Here is a 23,270-nt window from a genome sequence, read left to right as displayed (position 1 = left end):
GCTGGTCAATTGGCAGGCAGGCTTTTAAAAGAAGGGATCAGCCTGCCGCAGAGTGAGGGAGAAAGAGCCAGAGGAATGGTGTGTTTGCAGCTATATTTTGCTATTGTAAATTGGTAGGTGGGAAAGCCACCCAATTCCAGATAGGGATTACAACCTACCAGTAAAAGAGGTGGTTTGTTACTATATATATTTATTTGTGGTCGGTTAATTAGTGACTGTGAAATACCATATGATTGGTTAAAGTCGGTGAGGTGTGCCGGAACCGACGTAGGCCTGTAAAAAAGAGACCCCCCCCCGAAGGTATTGTGTGAATATGAGAGGGTGCAGTGGGTGGGGTGAACAGCGTACGTCACAGCAAAGGTAAGGAGAGAGGAGCAGCGTTTTATAGGAACGCTAACTCCTCCCACAAATACAGGCCTACAGCCTTAAACATACATATACACACACATATATATATATATATATATATATATATATACAGGGAGTGCAGAATTATTAGGCAAGTTATATTTTTGAGGATTAATTTTATTATTGAACAACAACCATGTTCTCAATGAACCCAAAAAACTCATTAATATCAAAGGTGAATATTTTTGGAAGTCGTTTTTAGTTTGTTTTTAGTTTTAGCTATTTTAGGGGGATATCTGTGTGTGCAGGTGACTATTACTGTGCATAATTATTAGGCAACTTAACAAAAAACAAATATATACCCATTTCAATTATTTATTTTTTACCAGTGAAACCAATATAACATCTCAACATTCACAAATATACATTTCTGACATTCAAAAACAAAACAAAAACAAATCAGTGACCAATATAGCCACCTTTCTTTGCAAGGACACTCAAAAGCCTGCCATCCATGGATTCTGTCAGTGTTTTGATCTGTTCACCATCAACATTGCGTGCAGAAGCAACCACAGCCTCCCAGACACTGTTCAGAGAGGTGTACTGTTTTCCCTCCTTGTAAATCTCACATTTGATGATGGACCACAGGTTCTCAATGGGGTTCAGATCAGGTGAACAAGGAGGCCATGTCATTAGATTTTCTTCTTTTATACCCTTTCTTGCCAGCCACGCTGTGGAGTACTTGGACGCGTGTGATGGAGCATTGTCCTGCATGAAAATCATGTTTTTCTTGAAGGATGCAGACTTCTTCCTGTACCACTGCTTGAAGAAGGTGTCTTCCAGAAACTGGCAGTAGGACTGGGAGTTGAGCTTGACTCCATCCTCAACCCGAAAAGGCCCCACAAGCTCATCTTTGATGATACCAGCCCAAACCAGTACTCCACCTCCACCGTGCTGGCGTCTGAATCGGACTGGAGCTCTCTGCCCTTTACCAATCCAGCCACGGGCCCATCCATCTGGCCCATCAAGACTCACTCTCATTTCATCAGTCCATAAAACCTTAGAAAAATCAGTCTTGAGATATTTCTTGGCCCAGTCTTGACATTTCAGCTTGTGTGTCTTGTTCAGTGGTGGTCGTCTTTCAGCCTTTCTTACCTTGGCCATGTCTCTGAGTATTGCACACCTTGTGCTTTTGGGCACTCCAGTGATGTTGCAGCTCTGAAATATGGCCAAACTGGTGGCAAGTGGCATCTTGGCAGCTGCACGCTTGACTTTTCTCAGTTCATGGGCAGTTATTTTGCGCCTTGGTTTCTCCACACGCTTCTTGCGACCCTGTTGACTATTTTGAATGAAACGCTTGATTGTTCGATGATCACGCTTCAGAAGCTTTGCAATTTTAAGAGTGCTGCATCTCTCTGCAAGATATCTCACTATTTTTGACTTTTCTGAGCCTGTCAAGTCCTTCTTTTGACCCATTTTGCCAAAGGAAAGGAAGTTGCCTAATAATTATGCACACCTGATATAGGGTGTTGATGTCATTAGACCACACCCCTTCTCATTACAGAGATGCACATCACCTAATATGCTTAATTGGTAGTAGGCTTTCGAGCCTATACAGCTTGGAGTAAGACAACATGCATAAAGAGGATGATGTGGTCAAAATACTCATTTGCCTAATAATTCTGCACTCCCTGTATATATATAAATTGCCAAGGCTATCCGCAGGAGATGGGATCTATTATCCACCGACCCTACACTTCACTCTGCCTTTGTACATCCCCCCCGTATTGCCTTTAAACGTAATCGGAACCTCAGGGACATTTTGGTCCACAATGACTGCCCTGATCAATATGGGACACTAAAAACATACAGTAAAACAGGCTGTGGCAAACCTAGCCACTTCTGGACTATATTCATTGCAGGTTGTCCGTAGGCTGAAGCTATACTATGTAACGTTAACTGTATATGTATTTTCCTATGGCCGTTCGCATGCTGACAGCCGTATGCTGCCAGCATACAAAGCATTCATACGGCGAAACACGGCTATCCTGGCCGTTCACCGTACGAATGTGGACTCCCCAGGTAGACCACACATTCACAGGTCGTGTGGCACCAATTACCCGGTTGCAACATTGTTGCAATCGGTAATTAAGGGCTCTCCTAGGTGGCCGTCGTTCGACTACCGACCATGCGGCGGTCGGCCATCTTGGATCCTTTGTCTCTGCAGCGGTGTTCGGTCGTCGAGAGCCTGGAACTGAAAACGGCTACTCAATGATCCGAACACCGCTGGACTTCTAGAGCGTTCGGGAGTTCCGCGTTCGGTACATTATGTGTCCCGTACTTATTCGGTACTTTTAAACCCACTTTAATGTTTAACTGTATTATGTGCGGCGTTCGGTCAAATCAGCTGGGATCGGAGCGGTATTCTCCCAAAGTGTGCGCCCCGACCCCAGCTATCTACCGAACGTTCAGTTATTCCGAAGTACCGAATATTGTGTGAATTACAGATTTTAATGTCAATTGTCCGTTTTGCTGCACGAGGGGATAATCCACTTAATCGTCCATTTTAGTGGGAGTATCCTTCTCGTGCAGCAATGCCTGTTGGGAAAGTCACAGTGCATGTTGGGAGAAATCCCCTGGAATTACTGTATGGAAACCCCTTGCATGGGGAACTGTATAAATATGCTGCCTGTGAATAAACCGAGTTAGTTGACTCCCAAACTGTGTTTCGTCCGGTTATTGGGAGGATTGGGGATATTGCCTTGCTTTCTACTCTGACTGTGGATTTCCTAGATGTACCAACGGATATCGTATGCTGATACATTGCATTCCGTTACAATTGGTGGCAAGCGACGGGATCCGAACCTTACAGCCGAAAAAGCAGCGTTCGTGGAAACTGGAACGACCGAACAAGGAAAGCAAGGGCAATTCGTATGGAGATTGATTATACCATACTAAAGCGACAAACTTTAAAAGAGCTACTGGAAGCCAGGGGTAAGATAGCCAGCAACAAGTCTAAAGCTGTGCTGATCGCTGAACTGATGGAGGAAGACCGAGCCCGCAGCGCTACACCCCCACCAGCCAAGGAAGAGACCCCATTCCAAAAAGAGCTGCGAACCAGGTTGGAGTTTTTACCGCAACCAGTACCGCTGGAAATACTGACCGTGATGGTATCAGATGTACAGGACTATCTGATGGCGACCAGCACACCAGCAACCCCGCCTAGGGCAGAGTCTGTTACTGCCTCCACCTACGGACAGGTAAAGCCCAAAGTCCCACATCACGCCTTTAAAGCGTTTTGTGAAGAAAAGGACGAAATCGATGGGTATTTGCAGGACTTTGAGCGGCTGTGCGATCTGCACGATTTGGAGCCCGCAGTATGGGTGCCGCTGCTGGCAGGCAAATTATCGGGTAGGGCAGCTGAAGCCTACCGTGCTGTACCCCGAGCGGACAGTAAGGATTACCCTAAAGTGAAGAGGGCAATCTTGGAGAGGTATGCTATTACCCCAGAGGCATACCGGCGGAAATTCCGGGGCTTGCGCAAGCCTGAGAAAGATTCTCATGCAGAATGGGCGCACAAGCTGGACCAAGCATCGCTAGGCTGGATACAGGCCAGCAACGCTACTAACATGGAGGAGTTGAGGCAGTTAATGCTGCTGGAACAATTTTTTAATGGTTTGTCCCCAGAAGCACAAGAATGGGTGAGAGACCGGAAACCCCTCACCCTACCCGAAGCCGCTAAATTGGCGGATCAACATTTTGATGCCAGGAGACATCACGGGGCCCAAACTAAGGCCCTCCCTCGGATTACAGGGCCACCTAATAATTTTACCCCTACCAGCCCCACCGTACCCCTGCACAGGCCGGCACTGAATACTCCACCAGCCCCCTCCCGATACAACGGCAGGGCTAACATTCAGTGTCACACCTGCAAGCAGTGGGGGCACATTTCTCGAGAGTGCACCCAAAACCGGAGCCGGCAAGCTTGGAATCAGGTGCGACAAAATTTGGCACCCAGGGCTGCTGCGCACCATTACCAGGTAGCACCCGCCACCCAAGACGTGCTGAGCGCTCAAATTGAGGAGCCTCTGGGGGTACTGCACGAAGTAATGTCAGTCCGAGCCACCGACAACCGACAGCACCATCGGCAGCTAGTGACCCTGGAGGGAAAGGAGGTGCAAGGGCTCCGGGATTCGGGAGCCACTTTAACTTTGGTTGCACCACATTTGGTACCAGGCGCAACCCACACTGGCGGCTCCGTGGCAGTACGGGTGGCCGGGGGAGCAGTATACCGGCTACCTACTGCCAAAGTTCATTTGGATTGGGGTGTGGGAGAGGGGACCGTAGAAGTGGGGCTGATGCAGAATTTACCTGCTGATGTTGTACTGGGGAATGACTTGGGCCAAATGACTTCCGCTTTTATTCCCCAGACTCCGTACCAGGAGGCACTTCCCGTAACCACCCGGCAACAGGCTCGCACCACGGCTACACCAACGCACTCTGAGGCTCAGGTAAGAGACCAGGTTCCCCAACTGACCCCCATGTCCTGGGACACCCCGACTACCTTTGCGACCGAAGTCCAGACCGATCCCACTCTCCAAGTATATAGGGACCGGGCACAAACCGACCAAGCAGGGTTAGAGGGGGAGCGGTTCATCTGGGAAAGAGAGTTGCTCTACCGTGTCACAGCAAAAGATGTGGGGGGGTCTGTCACCTTAACTAATAAACAGCTAGTGGTACCCCAGAAGTATAGACAGGAGCTGCTGCGAATTTCTCATGACATCCCCTTGTCCGGACACCTAGGGATGACCCGTACCCGATACCGTTTGACCCATGCCTTCTTCTGGCCCGGGATCTCTCAGGATGTGCGCCAATATTGCACCTCCTGCGACGTCTGCCAGCGTGTAGGTAAACGAGGAGATCGCCACAAAGCCAGGCTATGCCCCCTGCCCATCATAGCAGAACCCTTCAGCCGAGTAGCAGTGGACATCGTAGGTCCCCTGCCAAAACCCAGTCCCTCTGGCAAAAGGTATATCTTAACTATAGTGGACTACGCCACCCGATACCCCGAAGCCGTGGCCCTCTCTAATATCCACGCTGAGACCGTAGCAGAGGCATTAATGAAGGTATTTTCCCGAGTAGGTTTTCCCCAAGAGATAATCTCGGACCGAGGTACCCAATTTACGGCCGAAGTTACCCAACATATGTGGAAGGTGTGTGGCATTAAGCCAATAGTTAATTCCGCCTACCACCCCCAGTCCAATGGGCTTTGTGAGCGGTTCAACGGGACGCTGAAGCAGATGCTTCGGACGTTCGGGGAGACCCACAAAGACTGGGAGAGGTTTCTACCTCACCTACTCTTTGCCTATAGAGAGGTCCCCCAGGAGTCGACAGGATTCTCCCCGTTTGAACTACTGTTTGGGAGGAGGGTGCGAGGACCCTTGAACTTGATTAGGGAACACTGGGAGGGAGAGAGTACCACTAACGAGACCCCTATCGTGTCATACGTCCTGGAGTTCAGGGACCGTCTGGAGGCGCTGACTCAGGCTGTACACACAAACCTACAGGCGGCCCAGCAACGCCAGCGCCGCTGGTACGATAGAGGAGCCAGGGACCGCAGCTTTCAGGTGGGACAGAAGGTTTTGATCTTAAAGCCCGTCCGCACAGATAAGCTGCAGGCCGTCTGGCAAGGCCCATACCAGGTAGTGGAGCAGCGATGCGACACTACCTATGTGATCGGCCCCTGCTCAGGGGTAGGGAAGAGACGCATGCTCCACGTGAACATGCTCAAACCCTACCATGAGAGGATAGAGGATGTAACGGCCATATGTGCCTCCTCCGTAGAGGATCAGGAAAATCTACCTTTACCCGACCTACTAGAACCCGAGGAACAGATAGAGCCCTCCCGGGGAGTTCAACTGGGGGAGCGGCTAAGCCCCCAAGAGCGTGCCCAGGTACAGGCGCTGATTGTAGCCAAGGGGACTACCTTCTCCAATTTACCTGGGTACACTCCGCTAGCCACCCACCGAGTGGAGACCCCAGGACAGCTACCTATGCGCCAGGCTCCATATAGGGTTCCGGAATCCGTCCGGACCCATATGAAAGCCGAACTGGACGAAATGTTGCAGCTCGGGGTTATCGAACCCTCCGATAGCCCCTGGGCATCGCCGGTAGTCCTGGTACCTAAAAAGGATGGCACCACCCGATTCTGTGTTGACTACCGGAGGCTAAATGACAAAACGGTGTCTGATGCCTACCCGATGCCCCGGATAGACGAGCTGTTGGATAAGATGGCACGGGGCCAGTATCTCACTACCATTGATTTGTGTAAGGGGTACTGGCAGATCCCGCTAGCCGATGACGCCATCCCCAAGTCGGCGTTTGTCACCCCGTTTGGCCTGTACCAGTTCAAGGTCATGCCTTTCGGGATGAAAAACGCTCCGGCTACCTTTCAGCGGATGGTAGATCGGCTACTGGACGGTTTTCAGGAGTATGCCTGTGCCTATCTAGACGATATAGCCGTGTTTAGCCAGACCTGGGAAGATCACCTACACCACATAGGGGCGATATTAGATCGCATTGGGGAGGCCGGGTTAACGCTAAAACCTAGCAAGTGCCACATAGGTATGGCCGAGGTGCAGTACCTGGGCCACCGTGTAGGGTGTGGGCAGCAGAGGCCCGAGCCAGCCAAGATTGAGGCCGTAGCCAAGTGGCCTACCCCCAGGACTAAGACCCAGGTGCTGGCGTTCTTAGGGACAGCCGGCTATTACAGAAAGTTTGTCCCTGACTATAGCACCCTGGCCAAACCCCTAACCGACCTGACGAAGAAGAACCTTCCCCGACTGGTTGTCTGGGCCCCAGAGTGTGAGCAGGCATTCCAACAACTCAAGACTGCTCTCACTAATGCTCCTGTGTTAACTGCTCCTGATCCAACTAAAAGATTTCTTGTTCACACAGACGCTTCAATGTTTGGATTGGGGGCAGTACTGAGCCAAGTGGGAGCCGATGGCGGAGAACACCCCGTAGCCTATTTAAGCCGCAAGTTGCTGCCTCGTGAAGTGAGCTACGCCGCCATCGAGAAAGAATGCCTGGCCGTGGTGTGGGCCCTTAAAAAGTTACAGCCATATTTGTACGGACAACCTTTTTCCTTACTCACAGATCACAACCCGTTAGTGTGGCTAAACCGTGTGTCTGGAGACAATGCCAGGCTGCTGCGCTGGAGCTTGGCGCTGCAGCCCTTTGACTTTACTATCCATTACCGGCCAGGAAAACAAAACGGTAACGCTGACGGGTTATCCAGACAGACTGAACTCGAGAAGTGATCTGTGAGTACTCTCCCGGACATCCCCAAGCCGATCCGTTGGGATCAGACTGTGTATGCCGGCTTGGTTCTGGGGGAGCATTGTGGCAAACCTAGCCACTTCTGGACTATATTCATTGCAGGTTGTCCGTAGGCTGAAGCTATACTATGTAACGTTAACTGTATATGTATTTTCCTATGGCCGTTCGCATGCTGACAGCCGTATGCTGCCAGCATACAAAGCATTCATACGGCGAAACACGGCTATCCTGGCCGTTCACCGTACGAATGTGGACTCCCCAGGTAGACCACACATTCACAGGTCGTGTGGCACCAATTACCCGGTTGCAACATTGTTGCAATCGGTAATTAAGGGCTCTCCTAGGTGGCCGTCGTTCGACTACCGACCATGCGGCGGTCGGCCATCTTGGATCCTTTGTCTCTGCAGCGGTGTTCGGTCGTCGAGAGCCTGGAACTGAAAACGGCTACTCAATGATCCGAACACCGCTGGACTTCTAGAGCGTTCGGGAGTTCCGCGTTCGGTACATTATGTGTCCCGTACTTATTCGGTACTTTTAAACCCACTTTAATGTTTAACTGTATTATGTGCGGCGTTCGGTCAAATCAGCTGGGATCGGAGCGGTATTCTCCCAAAGTGTGCGCCCCGACCCCAGCTATCTACCGAACGTTCAGTTATTCCGAAGTACCGAATATTGTGTGAATTACAGATTTTAATGTCAATTGTCCGTTTTGCTGCACGAGGGGATAATCCACTTAATCGTCCATTTTAGTGGGAGTATCCTTCTCGTGCAGCAATGCCTGTTGGGAAAGTCACAGTGCATGTTGGGAGAAATCCCCTGGAATTACTGTATGGAAACCCCTTGCATGGGGAACTGTATAAATATGCTGCCTGTGAATAAACCGAGTTAGTTGACTCCCAAACTGTGTTTCGTCCGGTTATTGGGAGGATTGGGGATATTGCCTTGCTTTCTACTCTGACTGTGGATTTCCTAGATGTACCAACGGATATCGTATGCTGATACATTGCATTCCGTTACACAGGCTGCTTTAAAAATGCACCAACTGTGTCACGTGTGGTCATATGCTCACAGGCTCTTCGTTTGCCCATCCACACTCAGGGAAGCGTTATCCCATTAAACACCACATCACCTGTCTCACCACCCACTTAGTATATTTAATATCCTGCCCTTGTGGACTATACTACGTGGGGAAAACAGATCTCACATTACGAGACAGAATGCGAGGCCACCGCTCAGGCATCATGACGGCCTTTAGGGACAGCAAGACAGACAAACCGTTGGCCAAGCACTTCTTGGAGATGAACCATCGTTTACCTACGCTTAAATTCACAGCCATTGATCACATTCCCCCCCCTGTCTAGGGGGGGTGATCGATCTAGGATCCTGCTCCAACGGGAGGCATATTGGATTAAGACACTGGACACCTTACATCCCAGGGGCCTCAATGAATATGTTTCCTTCCATGCCTTCCTGGACACTCGCTGACTCCTTTGCACTCTCTTGGAATTTTGTAAAGAAAAGTAATCAGGTGTCATGTCCATCAAAATTCGGACATATCTATTTTGGCCTCCGGCAGTATTTTTATTTGTTTATTAGGATGTTTTTCTTCATTATGTTTTTTTTTTTTTGACTAATTGTGTCGACCTGTTCATCCTTCTGCTTAACTTCTGCATTATGATGATTTTTATCATTTTTGGCGTTGGTACACGCCAGCTATGTACTCTGGGACTTGATATTGTACATTTGCATATTACCATCTATACTTATTTACACATAGCCTAAACCTAGTTTACAGTTGTTTTTTGGGCTCTATTCACTCATCCACCATTCTCATTAGACGTTCACCTGATATCCCCATTCCTGTGACCATCTGATGCACGATCACATGCAGGTCACAACTCTTCTTCATTATCTCTTGCACACATGTTCACACACTCACACAGTATTTTAGGACCATTTTTCACTGGTTTTCACCTATATAGATGTTTATTTGCTTTGTTTTGCCACGTTCTACATACACGCTCTTTTTACACTCTGTTTGCCTATATGGTTTATCACCTCTACTCTCACATATATCTTAGTATACCTAGTCTCCACCCTTCTGTACATGCCCCTTGCGGCTAGTTACTTTTAACACACTAACCCTTTTCATTATATTCCCATCTATTTCATCCATATACATTATGCCGTTTTTTATAGGGTCCTTTTACTATTAGGATCCTTACTCTATTCAGATAGCACTTGTCCAGTCCAGTACTTAGCTCTACTGTTAAATCTATTTTATTCCCATACTTCTTTAATGTTTGCCATTCTCATAATTTTACACACCACGCCAGTCTGCCCACACTTGGTCTCCTTGGTTACTCAGACACATGATCACGTGTTTTCTCTCAGTCGCATCTCGTGTGACGTCATCATCCACTGACGGGATCGCCACGGCAGTCTCTGCAATCACCTATTAGCGGTTACACATGGCTTTGGGGCGCACAGCTTTTTCGGGGTAAGTGATTACTTTTTAATTTGTTAGGGTATATAATGTCACGTCTGCACTTTGTTTAATATCTTGATAAAGACCTTAGGGTCGAAACGTAGATTTTTTACACGTAATAAATTACTTCAAACAAGTCCTCTGGAGTGCTCTCGTCACTTCCCGTGTATATATATATATACATACACACACACACAGTGGCAAACCTAGCCACTTCAGACTATAAAACCTTGACTTTAAAGGTTGTCCAGAACACTGCTGCCCTATTCTGTTTTCATGTAATTTGCATACTGTATTGAAATGTCTGTTTGCATGTAATAACTATAAGCAAGTAAATTAGGTGGACAGCGCTAAGAATTATTATAATAAAATCATACATACACAGGTAGCAGCAGATTTCGCAATTATGTGTCTTACTCTTAAAAAAAAAAAAAGGGAAATACACTATTATTTCACATAATAAAAGGTACCACAGCCATTAAAATTATTCTGGAAAAATATAACGATATGAACCCAACCCAAGTAAATTTTATATTAGAGGGCATAAACCTAATATTACATAACAATTACTTTTGGTTTGCCAACTCTTTCTACCTACAAACAAACGGCACAGCTATGGGAACCAGGTTTGCCCCAGCTATGCCAACCTCTTCATGGCAGAATGGGAAAATAGATATATATGGGAGGGGCATGGCTGGGGAGCAAGCCTGGTCTCCTACTTTAGATTCATCGACGATCTTTTATTTATTTGGGATGGCCCCATATCCGAAGCAAAAGATTTTATCAATTATTTAAATACAAATACAGAAGGCATTGTTTTAACAGGCGATTTTAGTCAAAAGGAAGTAACCTATTTAGATTTAGATATTTATATTAAAGACTGCACTCTTTCAACAAAAACACATTTTAAAAAAAGTGCATGCTAATACTTTTATTAGCCAAGATAGCTGCCATAACCCAGTATGGCTAAATGGGGTACCAAAAAGTCAACTCCTTAGATTAAGAAGAAATTGTTCCGAAAAAGACACCTTTCAATTACAGGCTAACAATATCAAACAGAAATTTATAGAAGAGGGGTATAACCCAAAGTGTTTAGACAAAGAAATAGAGCAAATAGGTAACACAGAAAGAGAATCATTATTAACTAAAAAAAATTCACAAAATTCGACCAGACAATAAATTTACCCTCCCTTTGATATTTGATTATAACAATAAAAGCAAACCGATTAAAAGAATAATAAATAAACATTGGAACATTCTAAAAGACGACAATCTACTAAAAAGGATCTTACCCGATAAACCAACCATAATATTTAGAGGCGCCCCCAATCTAAAAATGAAACTTACTAAAAAACTACACTAAACATAAACATACACAGGAAAAAAAAACAACAACATTTTTTAAACACTAAGAACGTTTTTTTTTAAATGTAATGTATGTGCAGCATGTAAGAAAACGTAAAAAACTGACAAATTCATCCCAAATTTTAAATCAATGAATACGAACAATTTTTTTTGCATATATGATGTAATAACGTGTAACAGTACCAATGTAATATATTTGTTAGAGTGTCCTTGCGGACTACAATATGTTGGCAGGACAATTAGACCACTAAAAGTGAGAATAAGCGAACATTGTCGAAATATAGAAAAAGGACTCATGAGCCACTCTGTTTCCGCCCACTTTATACTGCACAATAGAGACCCTAGTCAATTAAAATTCATAGGAATCGCCAAATATAAACCTCATTGGAGAGGAGGTGACAATTTTCAAAATATAAGTAAACTAGAAATGGAATGGGTCCACCGCCTAGACACCCTCCACCCAATATAGAATTCGATCCAATACATTTTTTATAATATCCTTTTTATAATACACTCTTTTGAAAGTTATGCACAATCAATCATAAAATGTTTGGATTGTAAAATTGTACTATCATCTGGAACAATATAGAATTTAGATTTTTTTTAAATATTTTTTTTTAGAATTCATTTGTGTATATGATTTTCCCCCCTTTTTAACCAAATTTCCTTCAACTGGTTACTTTTATACATATATTATCTTAAAACTTTGGATTTCTATTATATACATCCAGACTTGTTCCAGATGTCTATTAGTACTATTTAGAAGAGATCGCTGTGTAAATACATGGGATATACGGCGATCCCTATTCAGCACTATTATAATCTCTATAACTATATATGCAGAAAATATGCAAGATTACACCTTGATTTGTTTGTTTTAATTTACTTTTATATTAACCCCTCTTTTTCTTGGACTTTTGCCATTATCCAAAATGGCGTTACCATCACTTCCTGTATACACCATTATGGAGATACCCACCAAACCGGAAGTGATGTAACGAATGACCTGAAACCAGAAGTACAGACTTGGTTTACTGGACTTTTGCCCTTATTCAGAATGGCGCTACTTTCACTTCCTGGACATATCATCATGGAGATATCCACCAAACCGGAAGTGTAACAAATGACCTGGAATTAGAATTACAGACTATACACACCAGAACTGAATAGAGAAATTAAGAGACTATTTAAACATCAACTGACCTGAACAGCAGACATTCACTTTTGAGAAAGCTGTAAGCGAAACATGTCAAGTGGAGATTAAGGATTGCCTACAAGGACTGGTTTTATTTATACTTCTTTTTACTATATAGTTCACTTTTAAATAGTTTTATTTATTCTGTTTATTAATAAAGATTCTGTTTTAATACCCAGTCACTCTTGAGCTCCTTATACTCTCACCATCACTCTGCTGTTCCGGATCTACATATATCCCTAGGTGGGGATTGTTCCACCTAAAGCTCCATACACTAGCGCAGGTCATTGCTCTAGCAAATGTAAGTAGGCCAAATATTATTTACTTATCCTACTTTCACATACGTACTGTACCATTGGTATACATCCTTATTTTTTTCATATGATGAATCGCACTACCTTGGGAATCTGATACCAGCAAAAAGAAATCCTTAGACGGGGATTGTTCCGTCCAGGCTCCTAAAATAGTTTTTTAAGCGTTTTTTTAAGCTCTGGAAAACGTGAGTGCCCCTTTGGAATATATCTTTATAACCATATTATTCATAACATACTGCACTATCATTGTACTTTTATTTCCCTTTACTTTTTTTTTTTTTAAGAGTAAGACACATAATTGCGAAATCTGCTGCTACCTGTGTATGTATGATTTTATTATAATAATTCATAGCGCTGTCCACCTAATTTACCTGCTTGTTTTGTTCCATTGTTCACAAGGTAAAAGGAACTCCTTGTTGGTGAATAGCTGCTTTATTGGATAGAGAGAACTTATCACATTTTTCACTATATGTAATAACTATAGCATTCGTATGCTAGCATCCGAAAGCCGCCAGCATTTACATGGTTGTTTCACGAACAGCAGCTTTACCGGCTGAATTATGAATGTTAAAAAAAAAATAGTTTGCCAAGACTTTTGCAACTTAAAGGGACACTACAAGCATCTCATTGAAGTGGTCTAGATGCAATGTCCTTGACCCTTTAACCCTGCAATCTAAAATATTGCAGTTTCAGAGAATATTTACATTGACGGGTTAATTAAGACAGCCATTAGAGCCGCTTTCTGCTGTTTCATGGAGTTTGACTCAATGAAATGACAGTGGACGTCCTCACGGTTTGCATGAGGAAGTCCAGCGTCTTCTAAATCCCCATGGGAAAGCATTAATTCAATGCTTCCCTATGGGAAGGCCTAATTCCTGGACCGCTGTAACATTGGAGGAGGCTGAGAGCCAAACTATTTTGTGAAACCAACCTGCACACGCATACATCTACAATAAGTTTGGGCAATGAGCAAACACTGAATGGACATCTGGTGGGTAGGTCTTGACCAACAAATAAAATGAAAGCTTTATAGTACAACTCCTCAGCCTCAGTTCCACTTTTTGGAGGTTTAGTTGTTGTCTAATCTGTAGACAGTTCTCTATCTTGCGGCAGGAGATTTTACTTTTGAAGTCTGAGATTTGTAAATTATCTGGTAAACAAACTCAGGCTGGAACTGCTGCAAAGCCACTGCCGCAGAGACATAGTAGGAATGGCAGATGGATTACTGTAGGATCTGGTAGACTTAGAGTTGTGGATAAAAGGCATATTGCACAGTCTGTTGCTCTACATAATTCATTTTCTGCACTTTCAGAGTGTAATGGTGTCATGGAGACAGGCACTGAGGCTAGTGGTGTTGTGCAGAGAGGCACTGAGGCTAGTGGTGTTGTGCAGAGAGGCACTGAGGCTAGTGGTGTTGTGCAGAGAGGCACTGAGGCTAGTGGTGTTGTGCAGAGAGGCACTGAGGCTAGTGGTGTTGTGCAGAGAGGCACTGAGGCTAGTGGTGTTGTGCAGAGAGGCACTGAGGCTAGTGGTGTTGTGCAGAGAGGCACTGAGGCTAGTGGTGTTGTGCAGAGAGGCACTGAGGCTAGTGGTGTTGTGCAGAGAGGCACTGAGGCTAGTGGTGTTGTGCAGAGAGGCACTGAGGCTAGTGGTGTTGTGCAGAGAGGCACTGAGGCTAGTGGTGTTGTGCAGAGAGGCACTGAGGCTAGTGGTGTTGTGCAGAGAGGCACTGAGGCTAGTGGTGTTGTGCAGAGAGGCACTGAGGCTAGTGGTGTTGTGCAGAGAGGCACTGAGGCTAGTGGTGTTGTGCAGAGAGGCACTGGGGCTAGTGGTGTTGTGCAGAGAGGCACTGAGGCTAGTGGTGTTGTGCAGAGAGGCACTGAGGCTAGTGGTGTTGTGCAGAGAGGCACTGAGGCTAGTGGTGTTGTGCAGAGAGGCACTGAGGCAAGTGGTGTTGTGCAGAGAGGCACTGAGGCAAGTGGTGTTGTGCAGAGAGGCACTGAGGCTAGTGGTGTTGTGCAGAGAGGCACTGAGGCTAGTGGTGTTGTGCAGAGAGGCACTGGGGCTAGTGGTGTTGTGCAGAGAGGCACTGAGGCTAGTGGTGTTGTGCAGAGAGGCACTGAGGCTAGTGGTGTTGTGCAGAGAGGCACTGAGGCTAGTGGTGTTGTGCAGAGAGGCACTGAGGCTAGAGGTGTTGTGCAGAGAGGCACTGAGGCTAGAGGTGTTGTGGAGAGAGGCACTGAGGCTAGAGGTGTTGTGGAGAGAGGCACTGAGGCTAGAGGTGTTGTGGAGAGAGGCACTGAGGCTAGTGCTGTTGTGGAGAGAGGCATTGAGGCCAGTGGTGTTGTGCAGAGAGGCTTGAAGACTATGATGAGGCCTAATAGAAAGCAGTTGTTGTTGGGGGATTCCATCATAAGAGGTGTGGAGATGGACAATGGTGGTCTTGTGAGGTGTCTTCCCAGAGCTACTGCTCACAGAGACAGGAGACGTATCTGCAATATTGTTAAGCAAGCAAAGCAGGAAGGGGAATTGGATGTACTTGTCCATTTAGGGACAAATGACTTGGCTTGCAATGAGGTTTCAGAGGTTAAGGAAGTTTTTAGTGTTTTTGCCAATGATATACGGCAGGTTGCTTCCACACTGTCATTCTCTGAAGTTCTGCCTGTGCATAACACTCAGAATGACAGGCGGATGCGTATTAGGGACTTTAACTTGTGGCTTGGTGAATGGTGTCGGGAGCAAGGATTTGGCTTTATTGCTCATGGTAGCTCTGTTTGGAATGGAAATAAACTGTACAAAAAAGATGGTTTGCATCTTTCTCAAAAGGGAACAAATGTTCTCAGTGAGCAGTTCAGAGGTTTTGCTAAGATGTATTTAAACTAGAAGGGGGGGGCAAAAGGGTGATAAAACATCAATCCAATTGTCCCCCAAAACAAGGACAGAAGGTGCCTGTAGCAAGTGTGTTAAAAAATGATAAGCTTACAAATGCTCGCAGTTTAGGGAATAAGATCCATGAACTTGTGGCAATAATGGCAACTGATAGTGTAGATTTAGTCGCCGTTACTGAGACATGGTATAATGAAAAAAATGACTGGGACATAGCAATACCAGGGTACTCTTTATATAGAAAAGACAGGGAAGGCAAGAAAGGGGGAGGGGTGGCCCTGTATGTGAAGGATAGCATAAAATCTAGCCTAATAAAGGTTAGTGAGACGAACATAGAGTCCATTTGGGTTACGTTAGAATTTGGTAATCACACAGTAGTTCGTGTAGGTGTGATTTATAGGCCCCCAGGACAAATTGAAGAGTTAGATAATCTACTAGTTGAAGAAATAGCTAAAATGACAATGAAGGGGGAAGTTATCACCATGGGTGACTTTAATCTTCCTGATGTGAATTGGAAAACAAAAATAGCTACTTGTGCCAGAAGCACACATATTCTAAACTCCCTACTGGGATTGTCTCTAAAACAAGTCGTTGAGGAGCCAACTCGTAAAGAGGCCATACTAGATTTAGTGTTAACAAATGGAGATTTGGTATCAGATATTACTGTAGGTGAAAGTTTAGGATCCAGTGATCATCAGTCAGTGTGGTTTAATATAAGAACAATGACTGAGTCACACCACACAAAAAACAAAAGTTTTAGACTTTAGAAAAACAGACTTTTCTAAAATTAGAATATGTGTAAAGGAGTCATTATCAGACTGGAGCAACTTAAATGGAGTCCAAAATAAATGGGATTATTTAAAAGCTGCACTACTGAAGGCAACAGAAAATTGCATTAGGCTTGTCAGTAAAAGCAAAAAATTCAAGAAACCACTGTGATACTCCGCAGATGTGGCCAAAATAGTAAAAAACAAAAAGTTAGCATTTAGTAATTATAAAAAAAACCAGAGTGAGGAAGACAGAATGACCTATAAGATTAGGCAGAAAGAGGCTAAGCAAGTTCTAAGAGCTTCCAAATCACACACAGAAGAGAAAATAGCACAGTCAGTAAAAAAGGGGGACAAAACTTTTTTTAGATACATAAATGAGAAAAGAAAAGTAAAACAAGGATTAGTTAGATTAAAAACAAAAGAAGGAAGGTATGTAGATGAGGATAAAGGTCTAGCTGACTGCCCCAATGAATATTTTTGTTCGGTATTTACAGCTGAAAATGAAGGAAAGGGACCTCTGTTAAAAAAAAGGATAAATGAGTCATTTATTACATGTGAGTTTACAGAGGAAGAGGTTCTATTTCAACTGTCAAAAGTAAAGACAAATAAGTCAATGGGACCTGATGGAATACACCCAAAGCTATTAAAAGAGCTTAGTGGTGTACTAGCAAAACCATTAACAGATTTATTTAACCAATCATTGTTAACAGGAGTAGTCCCAGAAGATTGGAAGTTAGCGAATGTTGTGCCCATTCACAAGAAAGGTAATAAGGAGGAGTCGGGCAACTATAGGCCAGTAAGCCTTACTTCAGTAGTGGGGAAAGTGATGGAAACCATGTTAAAGGATAGGATTGTTGAACATCTAAAAACACATGGATTTCAAGATCAGAGACAACATGGGTTTACTTCAGGGATATCATGCCAAACTAATCTTATTGATTTTTTTGATTGGGTAACTAAAATTATAGATCAGGGTGGTGCAGTAGACATTGCTTACCTAGATTTCAGTAAGGCTTTTGACACTGTTGCACATAGAAGGCTTATCAATAAACTGCAATCTTTGAGTTAGGATTCCAATATTGTTGAATGGGTAAGGCAGTGGCTGAGTGACAGGCAACAGAGGGTTGTAGTCAATGGAGTATATTCGAAGCTTGGGCTTGTCACCAGTGGGGTACCTCAGGGATCTGTACTTGGACCCATTCTCTTTAATATTTTTATTAGTGATATTGCAGAAGGTCTTGATGGTAAGGTGTGTCTTTTTGCGGATGATACTAAGATATGTAACAGGGTTGATGTTCCAGGAGGGTTAAGCCAAATGGCAAATGATTTAGGTAAACTAGAAAAATGGTCAGAGTTGTGGCAACTGACATTTAATGTGGATAAGTGCAAGATAATGCATCTTGGACGTAAAAACCCAAGGGCAGAGTACAGAATATTTGATAGAGTCCTAACCTCAACATCTGAGGAAAGGGATTTAGGGGTGATTATTTCTGAGGACTTAAAGGTAGGCAGACAATGTAATAGAGCAGCAGGAAATGCTAGCAGAATGCTTGGTTGTATAGGGAGAGGTATTAGCAGTAGAAAGAGGGAAGTGCTCATGCCATTGTACAGAACACTGGTGAGACCTCACTTGGAGTACTGTACACAGTACTGGAGACCCTATCTTCAGAAGGATATTGATACCTTAGAGAGTTCAAAGAAGGGCTACTAAACTGGTTCATGGATTGCAGGATAAAACTTACCAGGAAAGGTTAAAGGATTCTAACATGTATAGCATGGAGGAAAGACGAGACAGGGGGGATATGATAGAAACATTTAAATACATAAAGGGAATCAACGCAGTAAAGGAGGAGACTATATTTAAAAGAAGAAAAACTACCACAACAAGAGGACATAGTCTTAAATTAGAGGGACAAAGGTTTAAAAATAAAATCAGGAAGTATTACTTTACTGAGAGGGTAGTGGATGCATGGAATAGCCTTCCAGCTGAAGTGGTAGAGGTTAACACAGTAAAGGAGTTTAAGCATGCGTGGGATAGGCATAAGGCTATCCTAACTATAAGATAAGGCCAGGGAATAATGAAAGTATTTAGAAAACTGGGCAGACTAGATGGGCCGAATGGTTCTTATCTGCCGTCACATTCTATGTTTCTAAGACAGATTACCATCAATATTAAAGGATACTCCAGTGTGCTATATTGGTTATGGTAGAGCCCTGGTTTTAGAATGTCTTGAATTCTTAGCTAGGGTCAGCTGAGTGCCACTCAACACCTCCAATACTTCAGACAAAGTTTACCTCATGAGAACTAACAGAAGCTTCTAGCAGGAGCTTTTGGCCAAAGCAGTCGAGGCCAAGAGCAGCACCCAGGTAAAAAGTCAAACTGTACTAAAGTGTGTTGTGGCGAAACCAACTTCGCCACTGTGAACTGGAGAAGCCTGGTTGCCCGCCTGCTGCCTTTGGACTATGGACCAGACTTTATGGGAATGTGATACCCCAGATAGCTATACCATGGAGCCTATTCATATAATGAAAGACTATGGGAAAGACTTTAGCTCCATGGCAATTGTACTGTGTGAATAGGATCTGCGCGCTATTCGGTAGTTTTGTGCGCTCAGATCCCAGCTATCTGGGGATATGTGAAATGTCTGTGTGTTAGGGTTAAAAAGTAACTTTCTGTATTTTAAAGTGTTTTATGTCTTTCTGTAACCGTGTGGTTAATGGAGTCTGTCTATGTGCTGGAGATAATTAGATTACTTCTCCAGCACAGAGAAGGCTCTGTAAAAAAAACAGTCTGAGCTGGGAAGCTAGGGGTTTTAAAAGATACTTTACTAACTTTTGAACCCCTGGTCTGATCCATGCCATTTTTTTTTATATGTTGTTCCCCTGGATGGATTGATTGTGGATATGTATTTTTATGTGAATGTGATGTATGGTTTTAGAGTTAGGAAAGTTGTGTAAAAGTATATTTTAAACTGTATGCATAATTGGATTATGTGTCACACTAAGGGGAGGGGATGTGTGGGAGGTAACATCTATGTCATTGGTTCTTTTATGCCTCCCCCTGGGTGTGGCCTGTATGTGTGAGTTGGAAATAAAAGCCAGGCTGGATGAGCCAGTCCTCAGTTCCTGTTTAACCCTCAAAATGAAGTGTCGTCTCGTTCTTGGAGGGAATTGGATTGTAAGCTGACTGCCAGGAGTGTAAGCGGATTGTATGCTTTTCTTGTTCAGCTGTTCCAGTTTGGAGTGTTATCTTGTATCCAGTTCGGGAGTTTGGTGTTCTGCAGTAGCTGTGCCTGTCTCTCAAAAAGGGGATTATCGCCTAAACTGGGTTTTATCCCCTTTTGAGCAAAACGGTCCATTACAATTGGTGACAGCGGTGGGATCGTTCCTACAACCAGAGGGACAGCTACAGGCAACATCAATTCCTGGAGTACAAATTGAGGGCAACGCTAGTACCCGTACAGCGACCCTATCTACGAAGGAATTCGGAAAAATGGAGGAGAAGCTTCAAGATACAGTGTACAGTTACGTACTCCTGGGGTCTGGAGTAGTCCCAGAGGAGGACATGATGAGGTACAGAGATATGGCCAGAGCCAGATTGTGGGACGAAGCCCTAGAAGAAGTACAGTATTAACGAGGGGATCGGCGCCGCAGCAGAAGGCAGCGAATTCTGGCTAGAATGGCAGAGCGGATGCCCCTCCTGAGAAAACAGACCACAGAAAAGTGGGTGACTAGACTCGAGATTCTAGTATATGCAGAACTGGCGCTAGACGACGCATACCAGGCGATACAATGGAACGCAGCTCAGTGTCTCCCCGAGATGGCAGAGTATGAGTTCCCAGAAGGCGGAGATTACACTGACCGTGGCCGATTTTGGGATAACATTGACGATGAGGACTTTGGGAAAGTGACCGACTCTCGTTTTTGGGACCTGTACTACGACCGAGAGGACATGCTGGGTCTCCCTAGCGCTATTGACCTCGAGGCGGACCTACAGTATTTGGTCGCCGAGGAATGGAACCTGGAGGGGGATTACCTGCGACTCATCAATGAGGCCCGGGAAGCGACAACTGGTCCTCCTTCCCAACAGCAACCAGCGGTACCCGAGGTAGCAGATCTCCTAGACTGGTCCTGTGAGCAACCCCAGCAGCAAAGTGATATGCCAGGAGGGCAGTGTGAAGTGCAGGGAGAGGAGAGCAGCGTCCTCCCTCCCCAGCGGCAGGCTGAGTTACAGGGGGCAGAGGTAGTTGTTCCTGCCCCCCAGCAGCAAAGTGATATGCCAGGAAGGCAGTGTGTGTCCCAGGGAGCAGAAGATGCAGTCCTTCCTCCCCAGCGGCAGTGTGTACCCCAGGGAGCGGAAGGTGCCGTCCTTCCTCCCCAGCGGCAATGTGTACCCCAGGGAGCTGATGGTGTCATCCGTCCTCCCCAGCGGCAGTGTGTATCCCAGGGAGCAGAAGGTGCAGTCCTTCCTCCCCAGCGGCAGTGTGTACCCCAGGGAGCTGATGGTGTCGTCCATCCTCCCCAGCGGCAGTGTGTAACCCAGGGAGCAGAAGGTGCAGTCCTTCCTCCCCAGCGGCAGTGTGTACCCCAGGGAGCTGATGGTGTCGTCCATCCTCCCCAGCGGCAGTGTGTAACCCATGGAGCTGATGGTGTCGTCCATCCTCCCCAGCGGCAGTGTGTATCCCAGGGAGATGAAGGGGTCGTCCTTCCTCCCCAGCGGCAGTGTTTATACCAGGGAGCTGATGGTGTAGTCCGTCCTCCCCAGCGGCAGTGTGTGTCCCAGGGAGCAGAAGGTATCGTCCTTCCTCCCCAGCGGCAGTGTGTACCCCAGGGAGCTGATGGTGTCGTCCGTCCTCCCCAGCAGCAGTGTGTGTTCCAGGGAGCAGAAGGTATCGGCCTTCCTCCCCAGCGGCAGTGTGTACCCCAGGGAGCGGAAGGTGCCGTCCTTCCTCCCCAGCGGCAGTGTGTACCCCAGGGAGCTGATGGTGTCGTCCGTCCTCCCCAGCGGCAGTGTGTGTCCCAGGGAGCAGAAGGTATCGTCCTTCCTCCCCAGCGGCAGTGTGTACCCCAGGGAGCTGATGGTGTCGTCCGTCCTCCCCAGCGGCAGTGTGTAACCCAGGGAGCAGAAGGTGCCGTCCTTCCTCCCCAGCGGCAGTGTGTACCCCAGGGAGCAGAAGGTGCCGTCCTTCCTCCCCAGCGGCAGTGTGTACCCCAGGGAGCTGAAGGTGCCGTCCTTCCTCCCCAGCGGCAGTGTGTACCCCAGGGAGCTGAAGGTGCCGTCCTTCCTCCCCAGCGGCAGTGTGTCCTGCAGGGAGCAGAGACCGTCAGTCTCGCACCCCAGCAGCAAGACAAGAGAATGAAAGGGGAGACAGCTGGTCTCCCTTTCCACCAGCAGAGAGAGTGGCAGGGAGAGGAGCCTGCTAACCCCTCTCCCCAGCGGCAGTTTACCGTCCAGAGAGAGGAGCTTGTTACACCCTCTCTCCAGCGGCAGCCTAACCCACCAAGGGGAGATGTTAAGCCCCACGACTGTGCAGATGGGACCGCAGTCTCTGCACTTACAGCACAAGGGGTAGGGACAGTCGGTCCTGTCCCCCAGCCACAGAGCGATATATCCAAAGGGGAGACAGTCGGTCTCCAGCAACCAGGCTCCAACCAGACTACTCCCGTGGTAGTGCTGGCAACAGGACAGAGTACCGCTGGTCTCTGCCCCCTCAGCAACCCACCAAGGCAGCCTACCAGTCCCCCACACAGCCGTGGTGAGGCACCTGAACCTGGACAAGATTCTCCCTCACCCAGGTGTAGTAACTGTTTATTGTGGGTGGGCTGCTCTGCTGTTTCTGTTTTGTGGGTGGGTTGCTGGACTAACCAGGGCACTGACCGGCAGGAGGTCAGGTACCCTGTTAGTCTAATTGGTAAAGGGGAGAATTGTGGCGAAACCAACTTCGCCACTGTGAACTGGAGAAGCCTGGTTGCCCGCCTGCTGCCTTTGGACTATGGACCAGACTTTATGGGAATGTGATACCCCAGATAGCTATACCATGGAGCCTATTCATATAATGAAAGACTATGGGAAAGACTTTAGCTCCATGGCAATTGTACTGTGTGAATAGGATCTGCGCGCTATTCGGTAGTTTTGTGCGCTCAGATCCCAGCTATCTGGGGATATGTGAAATGTCTGTGTGTTAGGGTTAAAAAGTAACTTTCTGTATTTTAAAGTGTTTTATGTCTTTCTGTAACCGTGTGGTTAATGGAGTCTGTCTATGTGCTGGAGATAATTAGATTACTTCTCCAGCACAGAGAAGGCTCTGTAAAAAAAACAGTCTGAGCTGGGAAGCTAGGGGTTTTAAAAGATACTTTACTAACTTTTGAACCCCTGGTCTGATCCATGCCATTTTTTTATATGTTGTTCCCCTGGATGGATTGATTGTGGATATGTATTTTTATGTGAATGTGATGTATGGTTTTAGAGTTAGGAAAGTTGTGTAAAAGTATATTTTAAACTGTATGCATAATGGGATTATGTGTCACACTAAGGGGAGGGGATGTGTGGGAGGTAACATCTA

The 23,270-nt window shown here is 45.9% G+C and overlaps 1 protein-coding gene across 2 annotated transcripts in view; it reads right to left on the bottom strand.

Annotated features, from left to right (window-relative positions):
• LOC134579160 (general transcription factor II-I repeat domain-containing protein 2B-like) overlaps positions 1-23,270 on the bottom strand; it is a 42,084-nt gene that overhangs the window by 2,590 nt on the left and 16,224 nt on the right. The gene's annotated exons all lie outside the window — the stretch shown is intronic.

The sequence above is a fragment of the Pelobates fuscus genome, chromosome 12, assembly GCF_036172605.1.
Source record: "Pelobates fuscus isolate aPelFus1 chromosome 12, aPelFus1.pri, whole genome shotgun sequence".
NCBI classification, from domain to species: Eukaryota; Metazoa; Chordata; class Amphibia; order Anura; family Pelobatidae; genus Pelobates; species Pelobates fuscus.
Note: the sequence above shows the minus strand (reverse complement) of the source record. Positions and strands in the feature narration are given on the sequence as shown.